The following is a 16,105-nucleotide window of genomic DNA, read 5'->3' on the forward strand; positions in this document are numbered from 1 at the left end:
TCTCGCCTGGATTGTTTCACTTGATTGTCACCCGTGAGCTGGACCTGATTTTCCTTGTGCCTCATTGGTTGCTGCTCCTGAATCTTTTTAGCAGGTTCTCATGTTTTCTCTAACCTCCCTTGTTGGTGTGCCCAGGCTGGCGTCCTTGAATTTCTTCTGTGTTCAGGCTCACTCCCGAGATGAGCCCGGTCTCCTTTCTTACATGCCCTTCCTCTGACCTCTTCCCTCAGCTCAGAACTTGACCTCTTCAGCTGCCTTCATCTCTCCTTGAGTATCCAGGAGGTGCCTCGGTCTTAACATGACCACAAGAACGACTCTGGAACCCTCTCCATCTCCCCCTACCCTGGGGGGGGGGCATTACCATTTTCCCACCTAATCTTGCCCCAAACCTCAGAGTCTTTCTTAATTAGTCTGCTCTTCCCCTCAGTAGTGAGCATTCACTCCACCAGCATGTTCCGTTGGCTCTACCTTCAGACCTTTCCAAATACCATCCACTAGTTGTTTCCTCCATTTCTCATGCAATCACCTGTCTTCCGAGTAAGTAGAACAGACTCTTACCTGGCCCACAGCTTCTCCTCTCTTTTAGTGCATCTCCACGCAGCAGGCATAATGTTGAAAATGTAAATATGATAACACCACTTACTGGTTTAAAGTTTTCCAGAGTTTTCTCCGTGAAATTAAGACAAAATGGACCAAATTCAGTCTCTTGCACATGTCACTTATCAGGTCACTTGCTGACCTCTGCTCCATCCACTCTCCCTTTGCCTTCCCCATGGAGCTCTTTCCTGCCTCAGGGCCTTTGCACTTATAGTTCCTCCTTCCAAAATGCCCAAATCCCCAAGTTGATTTCACATGTTTTATGATGTTATTGAAAACATAAAACACTTGAAAATACTTCTTCTAAGAAACGTCTAATGTGATGTTTGGATAGTAATCCCAAAAGATTATTAAAAGAAAAAAAAAAGTTTGAAGAAAACAACTCCAAACACAAATCTAAAGAAGTAGGTTCAAAAACCAGGAATGTATTTCTGTGATATGGGCAGGATGCATGGAAAAGTTGGTTGAGAACTCTGGAAAGTGAACAGTAGCATGAGGGTTGGAGAAGACTAGATTTGAGCATAGAATTTTACTTAAATTACTTTTACTTCTAATAAATTACAAAAATTACTACTTAGGGGCGCCTGGGTGGCTCAGCTGGTTAAGCGTCCACCTCTTGATTTCAGCTCAGGTCATGATCTCACAGGTCCTGAGTTCAAGCCCCATGTCTGGCTCCGCACTGTCAGTATGGGATTCTCTCTCTCTCTCTCCCTCTCTGCCCCTCCCCCTTCTCTTTCTCAAAATAAATACATTTTGAAAGAAAGAAAGAAAGAAAGAGAAAAGAAAGAAGGAAAAAGAAAGAAAGATTACTACTTACAAGTAGAGTTTCTAATTTCTGTGTCCTAGCTTTCCTCTCTCTACTGTTAATGGCTATAAAAACAAAATCCTCCTCTTTGTGCTTTCCTTGGAAATACACATTTCTGGCCATTGATGGATTAAAAAAGTAGGCCTGTGCCTCATCTTTTTTTTCCCCTTCTTTTCCTGTCTTGGCTGTAGATGTGAGCTCTGGAGGTGTAGCCCTATGGGAAGACCACAAGCTGGATTAGAATGAGGTATGAAATGACCCCCAATCTCAGCTGCTTTTAACAACAAAGGCTGATGTGATGTTTGCAATTCATGTCCATTGTGTGTTGGCTGTAGCTTTGCATCATGTTACCATAACTCTAGGACCCATCTGATGAATGAGGCATTGTCTGGAACATGGATGGTCTCATGGCAGAACCAAAAGAGAAATCATGGTGACCAGGGTGCTGGATTAAAAGTTTTGCCTAGATGTCAATTCCACTCAAATTTCTTGGGGAAAAACCAGTCCTATGGCCAAAACCGACAGAACGGAGATAGAGAAGTATAACTCGTCCCAAAGGAGGGCCAGGGAAATTTTTCTTCCTTTCTTTCTTTCTTTCTTTCTTTCCTTCTTTCTTTCTTTCTTTCTTTCTTTCTTTCTTTCTTTCTTTCTTTCTTTCTTTCTTTCTTTCTTAGAGAGAGAGAAAGAGAGAGAGAGAGAGAGAGAGAGAGAGAGAGAGAATCCCAAGCAGGCTCCACACTGAACATGGGCTCCATATGGGACTCGATCTCAGGACTGCAGGATCATGACCTGAGCTGAATTGAAGAGTCAGACATTCAACCACCTGAGCCACCCAGGCGTCCCTCCAGGGAATGTTTTTGAACACTAATACAGTTTAACACAATCTAGGCTTCTGTTAAACTGTCTTCCGTTAATGCTCCTTTCTGCACACAAAACACAGCCAGCTTGATAGCCAGCTCTCAAGTCCCAGTGAACCAGAGCACCAGGCCTGACGGTCAGTGTTTTCATGGCATTATCTTATCAGTCAGAACGTGACCTCTCTTGTTCCAGAAACCCATGAATTAACAAGATGTCTTCCCTACACACACCCAGTGTGTGAGGCTAGAACACAGACAAGGCAATTGCTAATAGGGGAACACACAGTAGGTGCTACTGAAATCAGAAATCACGCAGGAGATGGACAGGAGTCTCCGAAGGGGGTCCTGCACCCCATGGTGAGTACGGCAGTGCCCTCAGAACTTTCTTCTTCAAGGCTCATGGGTCCACCCTCTGGGGGGCATCTTCCCTCTCTGCCATCCGCTTTGGCCACATTTGAAGAGTCCTTGCAAACCAAGCAGATTTCTTGGCCGACCTCTGACAGTACAAAAAGTGGGAGGACCCCAAGTGACCTTTGAACCTTTGATGAGTCACAGCCTCCTGTAGCCTCTTTTATTCAGATTGGTAGCTCTCCGGTATTACACGACTCAGGATGTTCATCACCTTCTTATCTGTTTGCTTACATGTATCAGTAGCCACACCCACCTCTCCTCTTGAGAGTTCATTCTCAGTCTCTCTCTTTCTCCTCCTTCCCTACCCTTCCCACCTCTTGATTTTGGATACATTGAGCCTATCAGGCTTCAGTAGGAAAGCCATCACTTTAATTTCATTTTCTTGAGCCATTTCGTTAACTAAAGTGTTTCACAGGACATTATCTCAGACCATTGAGAGACGGTTGTAACAGTGAGGTGGTCGCACCTTGATCTGGTATTTGCCCACGACTGAGCTTTCTTGTTGAAATCTTGTCGAAATCTTGTTGAAAGAGCTTTCTTGTTGAAATCATTTCTCGATTTTCCCTTTAACTGTTGATGTTGGGAAGAAGTTGCTTCTTTCCACTCAGGAAGCCTAGAATTTTTAGTTTCTCTCAATTTCTTTCATTCCTGTTTGTAAACCAGCCAATTACTTTTGATTCTGTCTCCCCCCCCCACACATACTTTTGGTAGTACTTTGTCAAATGTAGTCAGTAGCACATCACACGATGTACATTTGTTTTGCCAAAAACTTCACCAAAACTAGTAAGGTCGATAGGGGAATTAGCTGTAAGTTATCGTAGGGAAAGCATTGTGCAAATTAGGGACACCTGTCCTTTCAAGCCATAATAACAGTCTCTTTTTGTTCCCGTCCCATCCCTGGAGCCAATGGCAAAAATTGTGTCGTCTTGGCTTTGTTTTGCTTTCAGTGTGTGGTAACACCCTCTGCTCTGCGCTAATTTCTGCATTGATCGGGGGTGTGGTTAAGCCGCGGTGGGCCAAGTGAAACCTCCATCTGGGGTGTTTTATTTCCTTTTCACGTTGCATGTGTAGCACGTGTAGACTGCCAGCGTCCCCTGGCCCCATTATCTTCACGCCGGGCTGATGGGCAGCCCCCGTGGGAAATACTGCCAGTCTCATGGCAGAGGAAGGAGAGAGTGTGCGGGAAAACTTGACAGCTAGAAATTAAATGTTATTTCTGCCTCGACTGCATTGATCAAGGCAAGTCCCGTGAACCGGATGGACAGCGTGTGGCAGACAGGTACAACCCTTCCTCCAAGAAAGGCAGCAGATATCTGTGCGCACATAAGTAGAACGGAAAAATCGAAAAAGCCCGTTTCCTTCTGGCTTCATGGAACCAGTCTACGAGTTTGGGGCCGCCTAGAAGCTGGAAAAAACAAAATTCTATTTGTTTAAGCCGTTCCTTACAGTTCAAGAATTGAGCAGTGTCTAATCTGGTACTAAATTCACCTTTATGGAGTTTTATTTGCTCCCCCCTGCCTTTTGCCCACATTTCTGTTTTCTTAATTTGGGTACTTTCTTTTTCATTAAAAAAGCTTTTTAATGTTTATTTCTTTTTGACCACGAGCAGACTTCGTGTTTGCTTCCGCTAAATAGCAAGGCCACTTGTATGTACATTTTATGACCTTGGTCTTCTTGTACTACGTAAATAGCGTATATGTGAATCGAAAACTAAAGGATGTAGAGCCTGTGGTCATTAATTTTATTGGGAAGTATTTTGGGGTTTTTTGTTTGTTTTGTTGTGACCATCTAGAATATGGGCCAAGAGAGAAAAGCTTTTTGTCTGAGCAGATGAACAGATTTATTTTTTCGAGTTTGGCCCCCAGAGCAGCTGTGGCCTACTGTGCAGGTCCTGGCTCTGTGTGACAGCAATTAGGAGAAGACACTCTTGAGTGGGACCTGAAGTTTTATGTCGGTAAACAATAATTGAGAGTTACGGGCATACTCAACTGAGCTGATGAATATAACCAGAAAGAAACTACGTTGCAGCCTCTTATTGCTGGCGTCCTTCCTTTTCCATCTGGCTGCTCACCTGGCCGACCGAGCAATGGTGGGGATTTGGATGGACGGAGGAAAGGAGCTTAGTTTCCAGCGGGACGGGTGTTAGAGCTTGCTTCTATTTCTTCTTTGTAGAATGGCCTGGGAAGTGAACCTACTTGAGTTAATGTTCGGTTCTGAGCAACTTGAGGGAAAGGGCAGGAAGGTAACAACGGCCCGGGGGCACCTCCTCGGGTCCTTCCGGGCAAGGCTTGGAGAGAGAGAGCCTGGAGGTGATGTCAGGAATGTCCTGGGGCTTCTCCACACTTTTTCAGAGGGGCCAGCTGTGCCGTGTTTTAGCAAAAATATCCCCTTTGTCCTGCTCCCGGGAAATGCACTTGGCCTTTACTGAATATTAGGCCTTTGTTAGCTGGCACTGAAGTGTCCTCAGATGGCCCTAGAGGGACGTTGTTGGAAGAAAAGCATTTGCTTGCTGGATGTGGGTGCCCACCACAGGCTCCAGGGCCACCTCTGCAGCCCCTCGACACCTGAACTTGGCTCCCTCCAGGGCACAGCCGTCTGCAACTCCCAGCCCACCCTGCTACTAAGGTCTGGGTCTCTGTCCTTGATGCCTGTTCAGCGGGAGGCGGGGGGTAGGGGGTGGGGAGCAGCAGCTGCCCCTAACCTCTGCTCTTCCTGTCACTTAGAGTTTTCTTACTTCCGTCCAGCCACCTCCTCCTGTCTGCAGTCCTTTGAGTTCATGATTCTTCCTACTAAGCTTTCCTCACTCAGTTCACTGTGTGGTTTGTCTCTCCTGATTGATGACTGATAGAACCATAGACTTGGCTTTGTGCCTATTACTGAATATGGAGCCATTTGGATCATAGTTTGGCCTGACATGCTCATTATTCAATGTTCTCCCAGAGGTGACATCTAACCTTTAATGTAGGAGATACATTGATCAATACTGATCACTTTTGAGCTTGTTCCTTATTAGGTTTAACCATACTCATATATTTTCTACTTAAATAAAAATGAAACATATTTTTTTGTGTAATTTATCTGTGATTCAACTTTCTCTCCATATTTTCCAGAACTTTTCTGCCTTTTTGAGGAGGGGAAAAAAAAAACACCCATAGCTAGTACACACACACACACACACACACACACACTCCTGGAAATAGTACGATATTTCATCATCAAACATGATATTGGACTTTAGGTTGAGATATATTTGGCTTATGTTAAGAATACTGTTAGTCTTGTTTCACTAAGGACTGTTTTCTTCAGGTAAAATAAGTAATAAGTAGGTACATATGCCCTTTGAGCAAATTTTGAATTTAACACTGTTTTGGGTCTTGGGATTTTTTTTTTTTTTTAGCACAAATGTTATTTAATATGAAAGCAAAATATATGTTAAAATGTATGCTTTTTTAAATTTATGTTTTTAAAATTTAATAGTAACTAGTTAATAAAGTAACATGAAAAGTGAATGAGAGGGTTGGGAAGGGAATATTTGATCATGGCGCTATTGGACTACAATTTTTGCGGTCTACTCCTATTTGAAATTTCCATGTAAATTATGTACATTATACATATATATCCAGTTTGTTTTCTAGAAAAAACAGACTAATTACCATCAAGTCAATATTAAAGTGCTTTGTATTGAAAACTACAGCTCCCCTTCCTTGAGCAGTGGGCTTTAGGACATTGGATTGGAAGGCAGTGGAATAAATAATGTATTTGTGTGTGACTTAAGATGTAAAATGACTTGTGAAGAGAGGAAGGCTATTCTGAGGAACTGTAGCACTGCTGTGAAAAAGATGAACACATATTTTCAGAAATAATTTGTTAAAGTAAAACCACCCCCAAATGTATGAATATCTTTCCACCAAATGTTAGTTCTTTTTTGTTTAAGTTTTCATTTAAATTCTAGTTAATGTACCTGGAAGATTGGTTTCGGGTGTCCAATTTAGTGATTCAACACTTACATACATACAACACCCAGTCCCCACAAGTGCTGTCCTTAATCCCCATCACCTGTCTCCCCTGGGCCCCTCCCACCACCCCTCTGGTGCCCATCAGTTTGTTCTCTGTAGTGTAGTTCTTGGTTCTCCTTTCTCTTTGTGTCCCTATGCTCGTTTGTTTTGTTGCTGAAATTCCACATATGAGTGAGATCATACAGTGTTTATGAGTGAGATCATACAGTATTTGTCTTTCTCTGATTTATTTCTCTCTAGCCCCATCCACATTGTCGCAAATGGCAAGATTTCATTCTTTTTTATGGTTGAGTAGTATTCCATTGTATATGTATGCCACATCTTCCTTAAGTTTGTTTATTTTGAGAGAGAGAGAAAGCATGAGTTGGGGAGGGGGGAAAGAGAGGGAGAAAGAGAGCATCCCAAGCAGGCTCCCCACTGTCAGTGCAGAACCTGACTCGGGGCTCAAACTCACACGCCGTGAGATCATGACCTGAGCTGAAGTCAGGCACTTCATTGATTGAGCCGCCCGGGCACCCCTATGTTACATCTTCTTTATCCATTCATCAGTTGATGGACACTTGGGCCATTTCCATAATTTGGCTGTTGTCGGTAATGGTGCTGTAAACATCAGGGTACATGTATCCCTTCGAATTAGTATTTTGTATTTTTTGGGTAAATACCTAGTGGCGCCATTGCTGGATCGTAGGGTAGTTCTACTTTTAACTCTTGTACTCTCGGCGGGAATGCAGACTGGTGCAAAAACGGTATGGAGTTTCCTCAAATGTTCGTTCTAAGAGAAGAATTGGGAAGTCTTTGCACCTGCCCATCTTACATATCAATCCTGCCTCTACTACTCTGCTCCCTAGTCACTCCCCTCTCAAGTGAGATTATGTCAGAGAAACTACTGTCATGTGAGTTTATTTTAAGTAAGGCCAGTTTCAAATTTTTAATAAAATGGATTCTTTTTGAAAGCACAAAAGATGAAATCTCATTAAGGAAAAGTATCAGTTATGTGGCGTATATTATATGAATGTGATTTTACATCCACGTGAGCCGTAGGACCAAGCGTGACCACACTACACAGTACCTCTGATTTCATTACACCTCTTAACCACTTGTGGGGTCTTGCTTTGTCTATGCTTTGGCTTCTCTTCAAATCACTAATCTTTTATGTTTATTTTCTCGATGGGAAGAGAGTACATTTTACCTACACAAATCTAAGGCCATTTAAATACAAGCTTGTCGATGTGAAAATTGATGACCAATGTATCGAAATTACAAGACAAAGTTGTTACATTCTAATATTTACCCAGAGCAAATCAGTCATATAACTCGTTTGACCGCTGTCTCAAGAGCCACGGGCCAGAACGAAATTCATTTTTATGGAGAAGAATGATGAATAAAACGGGAATAAGGACTAGGTCTAGGTTCTCAATAGTATTGGTGATGAATTGAAAGGAAATCTTTTGGTTTGGTGTTATAAGTCCCCTATTGTACATTTCCCCAGGTTAGCATATACTGTTTCTTGGAAGGACACTCCTGACTAGAAGATACTTGGAGAAATTACACAGCTTGGAGGTGAGGGGACATTGCCGTGTCCTTGGGGTCCTCCGCCATCGGGCACTTGAGCTGAAACTCATGCCTGAAAACCTCAGGCTGAAAGTTTACGTGCCTCCTTCCATTGCCGCTAATCCCATCACCATGTAAGTCCAGCTCCTTACATCGTTGAAAGAAATGCCCTAAAATAAGGTCTCCCCGCCCAGCCATGACTAGCTACATATTTATTTTTCTTTCTCAAGCACTACATTGTTGTCATGGTGGCAGAACACTTGGACTTCGCTCCGTTACCCTAGGATAGCTCCACGGATGCCCTGACCGAAAAGATGACAGTGCTGCCCAAGACCCTGCTGGGTCAGCTGCTCTGCCCGCCTATAGGAGATGGTAAGTGGCTCACCTCCTACGCGCATCCTCTGTAGCCATGGGCATCAGGACTAACTCTTTGGTGATGTTCTCAGTGAACTGCTTGGGGAGGCCCTTGTCCTTCACATCAAAGATTGTTTTTGGAGGACTGTGAATTTATCAATGAAAATGGTGATAAATGAAAATGCCTCCTTTTATGGGCAGTCTCTTGCTGGGAATCAGTCAGCTGCTATGTTCTGACGCTTTGTGACTGAAACAGGCGTCATTGTCTATTACGACCTGATTGCCAAAGGAGTGCCACCATCTTGGAAGCTGGCCACCATACCAGGTAAGCAATGAAGTCATGGGAAAGGATGATACTGTCTTAGAGTTGACCATGGTTAAATGCTGTGCCTGGTGGTTTTGTCTAATAGTCCACAACAAGACGTATGGTGGTGACAAGGACTGTTTCTTGCAGGCTTTTGACACTAATGACAGTAAAACTATCAGTTCACTATTGAACATATGATGCTGGGCTTTTTTTGTTGTTGTTACTGGTCACTCAACAATTTTTGGTATGTATCCCATTGTCCTCAGTTTACTAAGGATTTTTAACTTTACAGTACCTACAGCGAGCATCTTCAAATGTGTTTTTTAGTAACCATTGTTACGAATATGGTACTGTAGCAGGGTTGACTGACTAATTTGGCGAATCACCTTTATGGACGTACCAGTACGAAATCATCCTTGTGTTCTGGGAAGGAACCCTAGGAGGCAGTCCTCAAGGTCTCCAGCGGAAGATATACCGCTTAAAGATCATCAGAAACCAAAGTGTTTTCAAAACGACTAAGTTTCCAAAATAAGGGCTGTGATTAATTATGTCTTCCTTGTTTATAGTGGCTCTGAATCACACAGTTCCTTGGTAAGACACGATGCATCCTTTTGCTGAATTTATTATTTACAGTTTGGGACACACAAGCTGTGGCAAACCATTACAAGTGATGTCATAAACATCTGAGTTCTCCAAGTTGATTACGATTAATTCCACTTATTATTAGGGTTGCAAAATAAGCTTGTGAGCCCTCACCTCTGTCTTAAAGTCAAACACTCGACTTTTATTTCCAGGCAAGTCTTTTAGCACTTCCGAAGCCATCTTGTGCAATGCACTGTTTCTAGAAAGCCTCTGAGGACTCGTTAACTGGAAGGAATGTGGGAGAAAGTTTTTCAAGTAAAGGAAGATCTCTAAGGAGAAAAACTAATAAATGCCCCCTTGGGGCCCATGCATTTTGGTCTTTAAGAGGTTTCAGCTGCACGATCAGAGTATTGTGAGCACCAAGTCAGTCCTCTCTGAAAAGAGGCCATATCATCTGTTTTGGCTACTTACATGATTGATACTCCATCAGTATGAGATACAAGGACCTGGAGCCTGGGAGAAAGCCTTCAACTTAGGGAAGTCTATAATGGGAATAACGAGTAGGTTTTGTTTCCTCTCTGTTTTCTCTAGTACAGGGAAAAGAAGTTCTTCCCATAATCCCTCTTCCGCTCAGGAAACATGTTAGGGTTTGAAGACAAAGAACAAGTGAGTGTTAAAAGGTTTTTTTTTTTTTTTTTGCTTCTCCCTGTCCTCTGTGCATGTATACTCAGGGGCCTCTCTCAGATGTATGGTTTTGTCAACATGAAAAGTAAAAACAGCCAGTAATTTTACCAGAAAAATGGGTTTATTTGGGAATAGCAGAGGATTTGCAATTTGGGACACACAAGCTGTGGCAAACCATAGGCAAGTCCAGAGATCAAAGGAGAGGAGTATTACTGTGTAGAGAAAAGGAGGAAGTCAGGAGGGGCTGCTTTAAAGGAAAGCCCAATGGAGGAAAGTGAGGGTTCAGGGTGGTGACAGTTTCTCATTGGCTGAGTTGTGGCATTTTCTTATTGGCTGAGCTTGTTGCTGGGCAAGAAGAAAGTCTGCCTTCCTCCCGCCGGAATGGTAAAGTAGGTTTCTTCCGCCCCTTTCTGGTCTTGACTCCATTTTTAAATGAGGTTTCCTTTACTCAGTTTCCTAGTTTAGAGACAGAGATGTGCTGGTAAATGTTTAATGACTGACTCTGAGAGAAAAATAAGCACACATATATGTACATATGTATATATGTACAAATGGTGTATAAAACATGATACTGCTTGAAGGTTGATGTAAAAATTTCTGTTAAATGTTTCTTTATAGAGTTGTAGAAATAAATTTTAAGTTAAAATGCTTCTTGGAAATTCAGGTTAGACCTAAAACTTCAAATGAATTGCTATTTCTTGCAAAATAGCAATTTTTATAATTTTTATAAAATTATAGCCATTGTTATAATTTTATTGCCAACAGCAGTGTCACAAAATCAAACTGGAAATAACTGCTTAACTGCTTGGTTGCTATCCATTTCCATGACAAGAAGTCACACACACCACTGACCAATGAGTTTAGAGCTGGCATAAATGTTGGTTATTTTCTTTTATTTCTTTTTTTAAAATTTCACCGAATCAGACAAATGGGTGTCGGAATATTGCTCAGATGGCAATGACGTGAGCAACTACCTTGCGCAATCAGATACTGGAAGAATATTTGTTAAATACTTTGAGTTATTTACCCATGTCTACGGATACATGGCTGATGCAGTGGCTACAGATGGATCCCACTTTTACATTTAATCCACATTTTCTACATGATGTTCTAGGTGATCAACAAAACCTTAAATTTGAAGAGTCAACAAAACGATAAGTAAAGTCCTGATTTACAGCGCTAGTTGATTTCCATGGTGTAAAAATCCCACCAGGCTGATTTCTAGCTACCGGCCCATCTCTGAAATCAGAGTTGGGAAGTTGTGCGCAGCATCATGCCGTTAAATGGCCCTCTGTCATTCACATGCGGTTGGTGAAAATAGCCTCAGGAGCACAGACGATAGTCAATGTTGGCAAATAATCGGGAAGTGGTGAGGATCTCCATCTGTTGTAAATTTAATTTACTTAATTGCAACTTTATGTAATTTAATTTTTTAATGATGGTGCTGCCGGACAACAAGCTTGGAGAATCCCCAAAAATGTAACGATTGGGCCTCACCGGTAGCACAACACTGGCTCTGCGGTGACAAGTTGTAGGGATTAGGCCGCAAAGGTGACTCCTCCGTGCCTTGGGTGGGGCTCCTCTGTCTCCCTCACTGGACCTTGGCCTTTTCTCTGCATGGCATTTAGTGACTCCCTCATCCAGGCTCGGCTCTCATAGTTTTCTCCTTGGAGAAGTCAACCCAGTAGCTCTCATAGACTTCTGTACATATGTCTGCTGCCGCAAAAGCTTTTTTAAGACCTAACGATTACGTGAAATTATCTGCTTCGTTTATCTGTTCACTCCCCTATCCATAAGCTCCTTAAAAGGTGGTCTGGGGGGCGCCTGGGTGGCGCAGTCGGTTAAGCGTCCGACTTCAGCCAGGTCACGATCTCGCGGTCCGTGAGTTCGAGCCCCGCGTCAGGCTCTGGGCTGATGGCTCGGAGCCTGGAGCCTGTTTCCGATTCTGTGTCTCCCTCTCTCTCTGCCCCTCCCCCGTTCATGCTCTGTCTCTCTCTGTCCCAAAAATAAATAAAACGTTGAAAAAAATTAAAAAAAAAAAAAAAAAAAAAGGTGGTCTGGTTTGCCACTGATTTCCCAGGGCCAGGCGCAGTGTCTGTCACATGGGCATGCTCAGTAACCCTTGTTTGATGAGTGGGTGGATGACATTTTAAGTCCTTAACTATACTGATGTTCCGAGGCTATACCCTGTACTTCCTGGTGTATGTTTCCTTAATAATGCACTTGGTTCATTTTTATATGATTCTGTTTTGGGACTTCTGCATGTACTCTAGTATTTGAGCGTGCTTTCGAGTTTTCCTGTGCTACGTTTGTCTCGTTTTGATCAGAGTAATGTTAGCTCATAACATGCTATAGAAGTTACTGTATTTTTTTATGGTTTATAAAATCTGGGTTTGTTCGTTGGTTTAAGTTTCTGGAAGAAACAGAAGGCATCTGACTAAGAATGTACCATCAGAGAATTATATTCAGCAGTCATTAGAAATAATGTATTCTTGGGGCACCTGGGGGGCTCAGTCGGTTGAGCCTCGGAGTCTTGATCATAGCTCAGGTCTTGATCCCAGGGTCGTGAGTTCGGGCCTCACATTGGACTCTGTGCTGGACACGGAGCCTACTGTATTTATTTACTTTTTATTTTCAGAGAGAAAGCAAGTCGGGGAGGGACAGAGAGAGGGAGAGACAGAATCCCAAGCAGGCTCTGCGCTGTCCGCACGGAACCCGATGTGGGGCTCGATCTCACGAACCTTGAGATCATGACCTGAGCCGAAATCAAGAGTCGGCCACTTAACTGAGCCACCCAGGCACCCGAACGCAGCCTACTATTCTCTGTGTGACCATATTACTAATACGATACACAATTAGCTTTATTCATTTCAGTTTAATTTCAGAATTTGCTTATTTGCCCTCAGATTTCTTGAACCATTAACATGGCTCACATTTCCCCCCTTTTTACACACGGGCAGCACTCAGTACCCAATTTCTCTTTCTTTCTTTCTTTCTTTCTTTCTTTCTTTCTTTCTTTCTTTCTTTCTCTTTCTTTCTCTTCCTTCTCTTCTAACTTCTTTCTTTCTTCTTCTTCACCTCACAATGTACCAAGGAGTTTTTCCTCTATCATTACGAGAAGGCTGGATCCAAACCAGATGAGAGTTCATCCATCTGGTGCACAGCAAGCCAATAAAAGCAGACACTGAGCTTTGGCAGTGAAGAAAGATGGGCTATTTGTTGACATGGTGCCATCCAGGAAAACTGGAGCTAATGCTCAAAAGTCCTGAACTGCCCGATGGCTTATACAAGCAGCTGGGCTTAAAGGGTGAAAATTCAGGGTAAGGAGTAAGGGGGTCAGGGGTTTGGATCATGCTCATTGATTAGGGATTAGGGTCAGCTGAGATATTTCCTTTCTCTATCGTCTTATCCATTCTGGTGTCTCCCTTTCTGGTGTTGGTGTGACTGCAGTGAGATAGTCGTTCTGCTTCGGGGGTCCTTGCAATCTAGGGGCCTGGAGAGAAACATTGCCAGCAGATTGCAGTAGTGACGTCATACCTAGAGTCCAAGGGCAGACGTTCTACATCCTGTGACTGTTACCAGGCTGCAAACTATTATTGTTTTTTTCTTACAAACGTGGCACGTTAGATTTGTTATCTCAGGCAGAACAGCATCCCCCCAGACTTTTTGGGGAGGCAGCTTTTATGTTTTCCCTGAGGCACTTTTACAGGATTTTTTAACAGTTACTAAGGGTTACGAGACTCTGGTCAGAGGCAGCTAAGAGCCATATGTGTATAAATTGTGGAGTCGGTGGGGGCTTGTATCCCAGTTTCAAGAATGATTCTCATTCACTTTTGTGGCTTTTCAGGTGCTCTAGTATGAGTCTGTCCTGGAGATTATTCACCGTTTCCCCTATGATGGACATTCACATTATTTCCAATATTTGATATCATATAATTATAATAATATAAAATCCTAATAATTATAATTTCCAATGTTTTATGTGATAATATTTCACATTATAGCATATATAATTATAATAACTATGTGAACAACTTTGTACATTTTTGCTATCTCATATACGTGGAATTGTATTTTCAGGGTACATTCTTAGAAGTGAGAATTCCTGGGCCCAAGGTTAAGGCAGATGTGACTTTGTGAGATTTTACTCAGTGTCCCCACCATAGGTCTTCTGTTGCTTTACCCTGCCACCAGCAAGGTGTACATGTGCCCGTGTGCCTGTGTCTCCCCAACACCGTCACCTACGTGTGTTGTACGATTTTTGACCATGTGAGAGACAAGGAATGGCTTTTTCTGTACAATTTTTTTTTTACCTCTATAGTTTTAATTTGCCCTCTATTTTGATTGTAAATGAAATTATGTTCCTATTTAAGGGCTATTTGCCTTGTTTTCCCCCTGTGAACTTTCATCTAGTTAAACAGGAAAAGCTGAATTTGTCAGGATGTTAACGTCACTCCGTCCACAAGTCTGGGATGCCGTCTTATTTATTCAGAGCTACTTTTGAGTCTATTAGGAGTGTTTCAGTTTTTTTCCCGTGTGGGTTTTTCATGCAGACAGATCATTTTATTGTGTTTTGCTTTACTGCACTTCACAGGCACACATCTTTACGAACTGAAGGTTTGTGGCGACCCTGCGCGGAGCGAATCTGTCAGCGCCATTTTCCTATAGCAGCATTTGCTCACTTTGTGCCTCTGTGTCACGTTTCGGTAATTTTGCAATATTTCAAACATTTTCTTTGTTATTATATTTATTATGGTGGTTGCGATCATTGATTATAATTCCCTGGAAGCTCAGATGATGGTTAGCCTTTTTTAAAAGAAATAAGCTTTTAAATTAAGGTACATCCATTGTTTTTTAGACATAATGCCATTGCATGCTTAATAGACTACAGTATGGTGTGAGCATAGCGTTTATATGCACTGGGGAACCAAAACATTCATTTGAGTCGCTTTATTGTGATACTGGCTTTATCCCACTGGTGTGGAACCAGACACACAAAACGTCTCTGAGGTATGCTTATATATTTCTTATGAAATTTGCTCCTAAGTAGTTTATATGCACTATTTTGTGTCTTTTAAAAATTTGGTCTTGGGGTGCCTGGGTGGCTCCGCCGCTTGGGCGTCCAACTTCGGCTCAGATCATGATCTCACAGTTCATGGCTCTCTGCCGTCAGCACAGAGCCTGCTTTGGATCCTCTGTCCCCCTCTCTCTCTGCCCCTGCCCTGCTCTCTCTCTCTCAAAAGCAAATAAACATTTTTTTTTTAAATTTGGTCTTTTTCTTTTTTGTTATCTTCTAAATGGTAACAGTTATAAATATTGCTATTGATTTTTGTGTTCGTTTCGTATCCTGCCACTGCACTAAATTATCTTGCTTTTCGCTGGCTCTCTTGAGTTTTCTCCAAGAAAATTCTGTTACTCTGTTGTCTACAGAAAGTAAAACTGTGCCCTTATTCTTTCTGATTCCTGGACTTCTGTTTTATCCGTTTCTGGTGCTCTTCTGGAGAGCGTTTATATAGCACTTCCGTATGTTAGTCAGTGTTCCAAGTACTTTACGTACACTTATGCTGTTAATTCTTGCAATAGACCTGCCATTATCCTTGCTTCACAGAGAGATTAAGCAGCCTACTTATAAGGAGTTGGTGTCAGGATTCCAGCCTTGAGCCTAGCCGTTGGGTTCTCCTCATACCCTCCATCTTTTAGAAAATAGAAGTTTCCCTTAAATTTTCTGTCTTTTCCTTCCTCTTGGTTCAACCACCTCAGCATTCTAATCTTAGCTTGGAGTCGAAGCAAAAGCAAATTTTCTTTTATTTTTTTCTTAATACCAGTGCTCTCTCAAGGAATGTCACACACGGCTTCAGACTCTGCGTGAACGCTTTCTGCTTCAACTGTCTTTACCTTAAAGCCTTTGAATGCGGGGGTAAGTCTGGGGCGAGTAGGAGAA

The 16,105-nt window shown here is 42.5% G+C and overlaps 1 protein-coding gene across 2 annotated transcripts in view; it reads right to left on the reverse strand.

The window, feature by feature from the left end:
* LOC121020328 (histone H2B type 1-A) overlaps positions 1-16,105 on the reverse strand; it is a 448,453-nt gene that overhangs the window by 409,401 nt on the left and 22,947 nt on the right. The gene's annotated exons all lie outside the window — the stretch shown is intronic.

The sequence above is a fragment of the Herpailurus yagouaroundi genome, unplaced genomic scaffold (assembly GCF_014898765.1).
Source record: "Herpailurus yagouaroundi ecotype Mexico unplaced genomic scaffold, PumYag 250, whole genome shotgun sequence".
NCBI classification, from domain to species: Eukaryota; Metazoa; Chordata; class Mammalia; order Carnivora; family Felidae; genus Herpailurus; species Herpailurus yagouaroundi.